Source organism: Mixophyes fleayi, chromosome 1 (assembly GCF_038048845.1).
Source record: "Mixophyes fleayi isolate aMixFle1 chromosome 1, aMixFle1.hap1, whole genome shotgun sequence".
NCBI classification, from domain to species: domain Eukaryota; kingdom Metazoa; phylum Chordata; class Amphibia; order Anura; family Limnodynastidae; genus Mixophyes; species Mixophyes fleayi.
Window position 1 is genome coordinate 130,215,479 of NC_134402.1, and position 12,258 is coordinate 130,227,736.

Consider the following 12,258-nt stretch of genomic DNA (forward strand, 5'->3'; position numbering starts at 1 on the left):
AGGCCCCCCATCAGTGTAGGGACCCATAGCAGCTGCAGCAGTTACACCTCTGGTTTCAAAGAACTTGAAGTGACCTAGAAATACAAACAGACACTCAAACATGACCCCTTTCACCTGGTATAAATTGCTTTTCTTCTGCAATTCCCACTTAATTTATTATTGCAGATATATGTGATTAATTAACTGATGTTTTAAAAACACTCTTTGTATCCATTCATTAATTCACCCCATGTATCTGCAATGGTAAATTAAGTGTGGGGTCTGACGGCAGAGCATCTTGTATCCGGTGGAGATGGTCATGTTGGAAGGTCTTTTAAAAATCGGGACACTTGCACAAATAAAGAACCATTATTCAGTCAATTAATTCACTAAACACACGTGACACCACTGAGGCATGAGGCACTTCTGTGGGTAACTACTTCCTAGTGATTTAAAGGCTGCATTCTAACGAATATTGGTTCATAACAGAAAATGGCTACTCACACAATGTATAGGTGGTGATTTAATGTTAATGGTGGGTGTATATGTTTATACTTTAGTCCAGTTTACTTTTTGATGCATTATTTTTTCTCTTTTTCCTAACATGTGAGTATAATAAAAAGCAATAGAACCAAAAATAAATTCCCATTATTTAAAAAAAATAAAATTATAACACTATGCTATTTATTTATTTATTTTTTTGTTGTGTTTAATTTGAATACTTATTAAATATATGAATCCAGAGTACAAAATCAGAAACAGTTGCCAGTTATCTGATTTTCATCAGTTACCCAAGTTTTTTTTTTTATATCCATTTAAATATCTTTCTGAATTCATTTAAAACCTGTGACCTTGTCATTAAGCCATCTCACTTCAAAATTGTTACAGTTACTTGCCTGACAGGATTACTTGAGAAAACAAAATGCAGGAGCATGTCACATTTTTTTTATCAGACGTTTTATGACACCATTGATTGAAGGTGTCAAAAGCTGAGTGTGGTATTATACTTCTGCTTGCAACTAACAACAGCTGGTGTGTAAAAAAAAAGAAGTGTCCCAACTGGATAGTGACAGATTTTACAAATCCTTCAGGAGTTTTTAATAAATCACTCTGGTGTGAGAGGAATGCAGCTGATCTCTGAATTAGCTTCTATTGGAAAAGATCCATGTGTTACATCCCACTATCTGGATGACATCACAACAGCTTCTAGTCCTTGAGAGTCCTGAGGGTGATCAGCTGAAGGAATTGGATGTTTCTGCCAATCATAACACTGCAAAGATGCTTGTTGTTACAGTTCCAGTGATAAGAGAGAGAGAGCAGCAAGGAAATAACTGACTATAGTCCATCAAGACAAGCGAGGGGAGAAGCAGTCAGCAGCTGGCGTTCGTGAGATTAAATAGTTTTCACAGCATTGTTTTGTGTGTGCTGTTGCCTGAATTCTCCCTGGTGAAATCCTCATGTCCAAGAAGGAAGGTGTATTTTAACGGTGCGCTGCACAGAGGTGTGAATCATTCCAGCTGGCTGCATGGCTAGAAAACGGCATAGTGACTACATACATGTCTATCCGTGTTGGTATAGAGCAGAAAGGGCTTTACTGTAAGGAGTTCAGTACCTTCGCTGGCTTGCCTGGCTACTGATTAAGCGCATGGTGAGAACTGACAGGTAAACCCAACTCCTCTGTTACACCACATTTAGATCTATCTTTGGAGGCTGCACTGGACCTAGTTAAGAAGAGTCAGACGTTGATTTTTTTATTTTCAGGTAAGTCACAGTTTTAAAGTGCTGAAAAAACTGCATAACATATGGTTGCACATCATTCATAATATTTGCTTTAAACAAATATTGTAAATTAACAATAGATCACAGATAAGGGCTCTACAATGAGCTGTTCTTTTAATTGCTGCTGCTTTTGAATAAGTGTTACTACTGCGTTGTGCATATGTTTTCTTCCTTATAATAAAATGCCCTGCTACATGTCTTTTTGGCTTGCCGGCTTTTTCAGATTCTTGATAATTCTATCAAACTTAATGAAGAATAATTGTAAACCATTGTCTGGCAATTACTCACTAGAATCCCTCTCTAGCATAGCTTTACAGTGGGTATTTCATTTATGCATAGATTTTGCATTTGTTGCTATTATGATACAGATTGTTTGCAAATCCATTTATATTTAAAAGCACTCAGTCTTTAAATTATTGAATACTCATATATATTTGTGTGTATATATATATATATATATATATATATATATATATATATATATATATATATATATATATATGTATATAAATGTTGCAGTTATATTTTCTTTAAAATAGTAACGTGTTTTCTCTGTTCCAAGCTATACCAATAAATCACATTAGACAGTATGTGGAACACTGATTTCACATCCTCCCCAGGCATTCCAACTTTATAGAGAGTTTATCTAAAGTAAATCACACTATACTTCATTATTGGTCATAGAGTTGAGCAGTCCATCTAATGTATGTAGGTTATACTTTTCTATACCAGAGAAGCAATGAATGAAATCACTAAAATAGAGAAATCCATACATGCCCTATGTTGTTGAATGGCTTCTATGGGCTAAAGGGTACAATCGACTGATGTGTAACATATACACAGGCATAATATCCCTCCGAATGTGGAATAACCTGTGCATTAAAATCAATCTCTTTTAATATGGAATGTTTTTCAGTCTATGTCCACTTAGTGAAATGCTCTGTGTGTCCTTAATTTATCATGTATTATTCAGTGCTCACCACTTATTGGTAAACCTGTATGTTAGTTTATTTGCTCCTATTATCTGGAATACAGCTCCTTAAGCCAGTGATGTTTAGCAAATGATGCAACACATGACGTTTTTTTCAGTGCCACTTTTTTTTTTTTTACACAAAATGTTCATATTTTTATTAGGCTGTGAAAGTTACATTAAATTTCCCAGTTTAACTTACTCACATAGTTGTACTTCCTATGTCTACATAGAAGTCATCTTTGGCAAAACGGACAACATTAACTTGTTTTTCTTTTAAATCTATCCTACCTATAATAAAAATACATTTGTACATTTACTTAAAATTATTATTAATTGTGTTACCACTTAATTAGTAGTCAGCTTTCTCACCTTGAATATGTCTGTTTGCACTAGTCTTGTTTTGTACTTTCTGATGCATTCTTTATTATACCTACCTTAACCAATGGCTCACAATCATTGCTACTGCTGTGCTGTATAGTATTTTAATTTAAAGTTTTAGTCATACAGATGCTGTGACTTGCCCGCAGACAGTTCATCAGTAATTGCATAAGGAAAAATGTAATTTATCTGCTTAAATAGTGCTGGAGAAGCTTTTAAGCCCCTCAGGAGGTGAAGTGGTTAAGGTACGGTTGACCTTGTTCAGGAAAACACTTTGTGTATTATTGATCAAATTTTCCAGAAATGCAAGACAAATCATACAGACAGACAAACAGATTGTGTAGCATAAGAAAACTAATAAATCTATTTGCCTGATTAAAATTCCAAAATATAGTTAAAAGAAAGTGTATGTGTATGTATATGTGTGTGTATATATATATATATATATATATATATATATATATATATATATATATATATATACACACACACAGACTCATGCAGTTATCGTTTCGTCCAGGTGGATGAGAATTGTTTATTTACAAAATGCAATGTTGTGTAGTAACCATGCATCCATTGTCTAACTAGCACTAGGTTTTCCAAAGCTGGTTGTTCATTGTCTTCCATTCTGTTCATTCAAGTTATTGCAAATTTGACTTTCAGCAAAATACAGACTTGCAATTTTTATGAATGTTGTACCCCTTTATCTGTCCAACCTCTATTTGCTGAGTTTGGTGTCATTGCTGGGCTCCACCCATTGGGGTAGCAGCCAACTGATGTGTGAGGCTTGGGGGAATAAATGACAAATCAGCCTAGCCTCACACATGAGTTGGCTGCTGCCACAGGGAGTGAAGCCAAACATCGTCCCATTGAAATAGGACAGTAGTTACAGGCTGAGCGTGCTGGACGGGAGTTCACTTATTCAAAATGGAAATCTCCTTTTTCTCTCTTTTCTAAAATGATTTTTTTTTTTTTTTTTTAAATTTGTGGAACATATATTTTTAGTTCCAGTATTGATAGTTTAATTACTAATTGAAAGCTTTGAAAAATATACAATTATACTAGTTGTACTATATAAAAAGTATTGCATGTTTGGTTTGCACAACGTTTGCTAAAAATAATAATATCAAAGTACAAGTCTGAAGTAAGAGAAGCAGGGACTATCTACCAGTCGTGTCAAATTTGTCTAGAAAAGTTATTTAGAACATTTGGAAAAGTGTCTGCACTGTTGAACTGCTGTTTCTTGCTGCATTTCCTTTTATGTTTCTCCTACTTTCTCGTTGAAATCCAAGTTGTGTAATTATACTAGACAAGAAGTTTCCATAATTACACCAGATGTCCATTTTTAGGCGATACATATTACCTTTTCGATGTTTAATATTGACTAAGGCATTTAACAGTGCTGTTTAGACATTGCAACCCATACATTAGATTGTAAGCTCTTGCAAACAGGGCCCTTGGTCTAGATTTCTCAAAGTTAGATTCCTCTATGATTTAATGTATTATTAATTAATATTATGTTGCATTATACTGTATTATTAATGCATCGTCACTGCTATACTTATTAGTGTTACTGTTATCAGTCAAATAGTTATGTTAATAGTTATGTCTGTTGCCTAACAATTAAGTATAATATTGCTGAATAAAATAAACTAGTACATTTTAAAAACATAATAGTTTATTTTGAAGAATGTAAAATGTGTAAAAAGAGAGGATCATGGAGGGAATACAGCCTAAACAAACTTGCCAATCCAGGTATTTGAATCTTAACCCATAGGTTAAGAACCCTAGCTTCTGTCATATGATAATGACATTTATTTATTGCTGTTTTTTTACATGTAGCATTTAATACCAGCTTTCACTGAAGTGGTGAGCTGGGCAATACTTTAAGCAATTCCGTTCCTCCTTCATCGATATCTTGATATATTTATTATTCTGAAGTGAATTAATCATACACGCAAATAAATACAATAAATCGTAAGATTGCATGAGCATATATTTTGCATTGGCTGCATAGCTTAATCAACAGATAATCTATTATCTACTGATGTGTGCTGTGTGGAAAGGGAATTGGTGCATACCAAAACTGTCAGTGTACGGATTCACCTTGGCTCACTCTCTTGGATCTCTTCACTTGGGTCTTTCTCAGGAAGCCGCATCAAGTATAGGTTAGCAGTACAATTCTAGAGATGACATGAAAGATAATAAAGTATGGAAAGCTAATACTCTCCAAAGACTTGTAAACCAGAATTAGGGAGAAATTAGAATAAGCCATCTATCATTTATAATGCATGATTGCTGAGAAATGGCCTCTCTGGTTTAATAGAGTATATTGTAACGCTATTAAATTTAAGGGTTTGGTGTTATCCTACTTATTTACTTTCATGTACTTATTTACTCTTACTTAGAAACGTTTTCTTGAAAGAGGTTGCTATTGCATTTACTTATTTTTTTTATTAAAGAGTCTCTTATCATGGGCGTTTCGACGACAGAAAGAGGCCATGTTTGGCTTTTATTTATTACATGGTAGTAGTCTTCAGCAGTGGATTGGAGGGGCTAATTTTGACCATATATTATTGGAATATTTAAAACGGCTGAGACTAATTGTTTGGTCAGCCACAACTACATTATCATTCAGTCTCTTTTGAGCACGGACCCTATTTATATTCCACTTAGGCTAATAGTTAAACTATTTTTACAATGTATTTATTTTCTTATAAGGTTTACAATGTCTACTGTATCTGAAAATGTACATGTGCTGTGTTTTATGTTCAGTCCTTGCACTAAGTTACCTCAAAATGTAAAACGCACACAATGACAGCCATGTGATTAAAGTTATTTATGACTTTTTCCTTACAGAGTAAGGAAGGAATGAGTTTATTTCTGGGCTTTATAATGAAGATGTCTAACTAAAAGAAGAATACAGAAAATAAATTGTATTCCAATGTTTGTAATGGAAAAATATATATGCATTGGTCAATAAATTCTGTTTCTGTTCTTTGGAACATTGCAAATTCCTGTCCTAGAGCATTACTCACGGTAAATCTGTGTGGCATGCTACTAAACCTATGAAGTCAACCTGCATCAAATATACATGAATCTGTTTTTAAAAGGGTCTCCAACCTTCATGAAACCTATATTTTGTTTTTAAACTTTCCTTTTTATATTTAACACCTGATTTGCAAGTGTCCCTTCCTCCAATGCCAGTGGATTGGGGTATCACCTTGTTCTCTTAAATCCCCAGATCTCTCCAGTGTGTCAGGACATACTGCTATGACAAGCCACAGTGATACCTATACATGATCATTCCTTTTGTTTCTGCTTCTATGATCAAATCTTACTGCAGGGGACAAACACTCTTGCTATTGACATTGATCACAGAAGCAGGAAATAAACGGTTAACCACGCACAGGAAGCTCTCAGGGGAAATCGTAGGTCAAAGACTCCCAGATAATGAACAGACGGGGCAATCTAATATGAGCGATACCTGTGATCTGTTGATTGAAGGTCCAGAACTAAAAGAAGTACTCACCATTCTTTTGCTATGGGAAGAGTGGGGTGTAAGAAAATGAAAAAGATTATTTTTTTAGTAGTAATTAAATAAATACATATGTACAATAAATACAAATAAAGATCATAAAGAAAATATTTGTCATTTTCAATATCACACTTACATTTCAATATGACATGTCCTTTCCAAATCCAGGGGTAGGGTACTAATTCGAGCTGATATGTTTCATAACAAATACCCATATGTTATAAGTTTATTTGCATAAACGTTAGACGTCACCAAACCTACTGCTTAATCAATTAGACTACCTGATACCAAATTTCACAACTCAAACGATAACATTCCACCATTCTACCTGCGATACGCACCCACGTGCCTGATTCTACCGTGCAACAACATCAGTAGAACCCGAATGCTTATGATACCTGTGCCAAGAAACTAATCATTTTATATGTAACTGCCCCATTCCCCATTTTTTTGCTGATTGTCCAGAAGTCAATGCGTGTAAACCTATACGTATATGGTAACAATTTCAGCAATGTAATCTGAAATATAAAGCAAAGTTTAGAATCCCTTGTATTCTCAAATGTGTTTCAGAAAATATGTGGGTTGGGGCAGCAGTATGGTGTTAACATTGTAATTTTAGGTTTTGCTATGGTGTAATCAATGGAAAGCTTAAGTTGACCTGAAAAAATTATTTTTACGCTTAGTATGCAGAGATGAATATTCATGCTTAAAGGGATGTATATAGATCTTGAAAAATTACATGATACCTAAAGTGCAAGAAATGTGTCAAACCTCTGGCACGGAAATAGATTTCATAACAAGATAGGAGATCTGGTGTAAATTGAAATATGATTCACTGTCACAACATAGCTTTATCTTGACATTGCTAAACCTTACAAACTCCCAAAGATTGTACATATATATATATTTGTAAGCAATATTAATAGCCATTTCATAGAAAGCAACCTATATTTTAAGTAGTCTCCTAGACACATGTACATAAAAATCCAATTGTCTTTATTATTTAATTGTCCTCTTGATGGTAAAGATGTTTTTACTCTTTCCTTGCTGGGGGGGTTTAACCTTCTTAGCACACAATTTAAATATCATATTAAAGGTTATGCTCTTCCAAAGGCTAATTAATTGGCCTGTAAAATAAAGCAATTTAACCTATTATAAACTAAATGGATTTTTCCTAGTTTCTTTGATTGCTATTTACCTGCAACACTACATGACATGAATTTAAGGCTAAGTTTACCTTTCCTTTTTTTTGCAATTGTAATATACTGTAACCTGCTCTCTAACCTAACTAACCTTCTTCTAATATAATCTCATTCACACTGTCATTTTGAATTTTCCCTTACATCAAAGTAATGACACCGTGGAGGGGGTGGCTTCAAGCATATGTTTGAATAAAATTTCATCCTTTCAGTTTGAACTCTGATGTCTTGGGTGGTGCTCATAAGCAGTTATGGTATTCAAGCGTTGCCAGTTGTCTGGGATAACCAAGTAAAGATTTATACATCCGTTAATATGTTATAGTTACTGTGGTTGGTGCTTCTATTAGTAAAAATGTAACTCTGGTTGGTGGCATGATACTTCATATTTCTGAAAAAGGTAAGTGTGCCTTTTAAAGTTTAAATAGTAAATGTAAAGATGAACTATGAGAATGGTTTCCATGACATATTACGCAGCGCTATACATCGGGGGTCATGTACAAATTAACTACATGTAATGACATGAAACAGAATGCAAAGATGACGTGTCCATATGCGGAAATCCTCTTTGCTGAGTGTCTGCTGTCTTGATTGAATGTTTGTTTCCAGCGTCATTTAAGGTATGAACATATAGGCAATAAATGCTTTTAATTGTGCAATATTGTCAATCCAACCAAGGTATTTTCTCCTTTATAAAACTGTTTAAAAAAAAAAAAAAAAAAATTTTTTTTTTTTTTTTTAAATTATTGCACTCCAGGAAAAACTTGAGGCCAAGCCTTTGTCCTTCTGCTACACGGGAGGTTTCTGTCCTCCCTGAGCTCATCTTAGGAAACCTGCAGTATGGTTAGACAGGTTTACCACCCCAGTCAAACTCCTCATTTGCCACTGTCCTCGGAGCGGGTCGGAAGGAAGCTATAAGTCCCACTGCAATAGTAGAACCAGTTGATATCCTTCTGAACTGTGGTGCTTTCATTGCCAGTCTTTGGGACAGTTGGGTCACGCAAATATTGTCCTTGCTAAAAGGAGAGTGACATTTCTCACCTCACATTGCCTGGTTAGGGGCTAGTGAATACATTGATGTACCTTAGGATGTGGCAACTGGACTTTTCCAATTTTATGGTGGGCTATATATATTACTACCGTCTATTGAAAAACGTGTAATCCTTCAGACTTGATAAATATGGAATTTGATCTAATTGGATTTTTATCAAACAATGATTGTTTTGGGCCCACACATGCAGCCAAATTGCTGTGAAATACCATTTACTGGTAACATTGCCATGTGAGGGGCCAACATTATATGTTATTTATCTAGAAGTGATTCTATATAATAGACCGTCATTCTCTGCATTTATTTTAAGGACTATTTTAAGATTCTTAAGGTACTTGTTTAGTGCAAGATGAGATTATTGTTTTTGCAGGTCAGAAGTGCTTACGATTTCAGGAATTATTTTATTTCTAGAGTCAAAATTTCAGAATAAGCCATAATATAAAATGTGTCTAACAGTTTGGCATTGATGCATGCTAATGTGCAGTAGAGTAAGGACAGCATAGGGTCATGTAACCCTATATCTGATTAACTGTTAATCATGACTGTTCACTAGAGTTCTGTCAATATTGCATCACATGTATCTCTGGAAATGTGCTGTTTTCTCTCTGTATAACGTCTAGCACTCAAGTTGTGCTTTCCAATGCAATCCATGTTATTGTTAATTGCTCCCTTGTGTCTGCCTACAATATTTAATGCAATCTCAAATATTAAGCTAACCAAGGCTTATGTGTTGTGCTTTTCATCTTCCTTTTGTTACCCCTAAACAAACAAAAGTTAGATTGGGAATCCTGCCAAAGTTTCCCTTTTCAAGCAAGCAGTACAAACTTAATAGGTTAATGATAAATGACTAAGTTATTTAAATGACAACCATACTAAATATATAAAGCTTTGGAATCCTTAAAAAAAAAATGTACTCCAATTATATTTTTTGTACTATTATTGTCTGTATGCAATTGTCCATTTTTCATTTACCTTTCAGTCCTACTCTATCTACTTTTCACTGATAATTGCCTTTTATGACATTTTTTCATTGGCCTGTACTGGGTGTATTCATTTGAAAAAGAATATACTAGCATGCAAAAGTTTTGAATGACTAAGAAATTTCTTGGTTTTTGAAAGACTTGAAATTTTTTTATTTATTTTTTTTCATTATTAAGGTACCATTAAATTGATTTAAAAGTATAGTTAAGACTTTACTAATGTTGCAAAGGGTTAAAAAATGAAGGCTATTCCATGCTTCAGATTGCCCAGAAACTGAAGATTTCAACAAAAGTGTCCACTACAGTCTTGAGAGAAAAGGTCAAACTAGATCTAAACAGGATAGAAAAAGAAGTGGAAGATCCAGATTCACAACTGCACTAGAGGTTAAGTACATCAGAGTTTGAGAAATAGACTTATAGCAGGAGAGGGCTGGCAAATTTTTGGCATGGTGGAGGAAATGATCTCTTGTGTGATGAGCTTGACTGTAAGGGCAAGGAAATATGCCCTACAAGTCAGTTGCACCACTAGGAAGAGCTACAGATGTCGTGGGTACAAATTTCTTAACATTTTTAAGAAACCGACTGTTAGAATGTCAAACTGTAAGTGTTTTTAATGAATTATTTGACGAATGTAAAGTTTGATTAATAGAGTGTGTGTGTGTGTGTGTATATATGTGTGTGTGTGTGTATATATATATATATATATATATATATATATATATATATATATATTTTACAGAAGGGACCTGGCATGGCAGTCTTTGTGGCCCTAGCTAATGGACACTAGTCTATTAGTGATTGTCCCCAACATTGATTTGCTTCCTGTTGGTTTTTTCCTCCTCAGGAACTAGCGCCTTAATGTATGTGCCATGTGGTTCAGCCCAGGGCTGCTCCATCCAACCCCCCCTTCCTGATCCTTATCTCGCCACCTCCTATCATCTCTCCCTGGCTCCCGGCAGTTGCGCACATCTCGGAAGTCTGCCTGTCTCTAGGATCAAAGAATCAATGACAGCTGTGGGTCCCTTCTTGCCCAACACGCCCAGTAATATGGGCCAGTTGGAGATCAAAACACAGGTTACTAGGGATGTTAATATATTTTCTCGTATGCAGTGTATGCGTAATTACTTTTTAATCATACTTTATTGTACTAGGGACACCATTGTATAGCATTATGTGATTTAGGTGGTGCTATTGTGACCCAATATGTGGCCTAATATGAACTGGGAGTACTACTGCTTGGCATAACATGAATGGGGTTAACACTATGTTGCATAATATGAACAGAGGGCACTACTGTGTTGCATAATTTGAACCAGGGGCACTACAGTATAGCGACATATGATTTGGGGGCAGTACTGCATGTTTTTTAATGTTTAAACACTGATATTGTTGGAGTTACCAATAAATATAAGGTTATTTTTAACAATAATTTACATTTTTATTCCTGTGAGTGGTCGTGTAGGTAGGGCCCCAGTGCCTGTCTACCTGTGCTTACCAATGCTGTTAAGATTGCCTTAAATACCATTCACTAAATTTGGGAACCATTGGAATAGTGTTATTATGTTATTCTTCTAGTTAAGATTGGGGAAGTAAACTTGTGTTTACGGAGCAGATGTCCTGAGATAAACGTGTCAAAATGACACAAGACCATAAAAAACAAATCCTTACAAACATGATAGGTAAAGCACTCTTTGCAAAAGAAAAAAAATGTATGCACAGGAATTAAAATTTAAAGATAATGGTCCATGTTCATATACAAAGAACAGTATTTTAATAACTCATGTTATCCTTGCATCATCATCTAGGACACCTATGCTTCAGCCACCAGAAATTCCTGTTAAAATATGTCAAACCTTTCTATACCTTACATTTATGTTGTTATTGATCCTAGTTTGTAGCATTATGTTCACAAAGTTCTCTATATATTATATTTATAGCATAGATTTGTTATTGGGAAACCCATTTGGGGAAAATGCTTATACAAGACAACTCTTAAAACTATTTACAAGACTAAAAAAGGAATTCGGAAAAATCATGTACAGGCATTTACAATATATGAAACCAGTATCCACCACAAATGCAATTATTCTGAAATGTATGACTACAATACAACTATACGCTGTTATGCAATAGCTGATTGTTACTGTTTTATTTATGTTTCATGAATTCCGATTTTATATATATATATATATATATATATATATTCCTAAAACATCAAAAAAGAAGGGGCGCTTCCATGGTGTGTTATCCAGGTTAAAAAGTTTTATTCCAAACAATAAAATTGCACGTGTATATATATATATATATATATTATATATCTCCAGAGGAGGCACTCAGGCCATGTAAGAAAAATTCCACTGTGCAGGGTGAATGGGGAAGATACA

At 34.6% G+C, this 12,258-nt stretch overlaps 1 protein-coding gene across 4 annotated transcripts in view; it reads left to right on the plus strand.

The window, feature by feature from the left end:
• The first annotated feature begins 1,188 nt into the window (after positions 1 to 1,188).
• The window catches only part of LOC142142061 (bifunctional heparan sulfate N-deacetylase/N-sulfotransferase 4-like), a 320,049-nt gene continuing 308,979 nt past the window's right edge, over positions 1,189 to 12,258 (plus strand). For 3 of the 4 annotated variants that reach the window (XR_012689036.1, XM_075200343.1, XM_075200345.1), the window contains exon 1: positions 1,189 to 1,740. The gene's annotated coding sequence lies outside the window, so the exon portion shown is untranslated. The remainder of the gene's footprint in view (positions 1,741 to 12,258) is intronic. The other variant, XM_075200344.1, reaches the window with a different exon arrangement.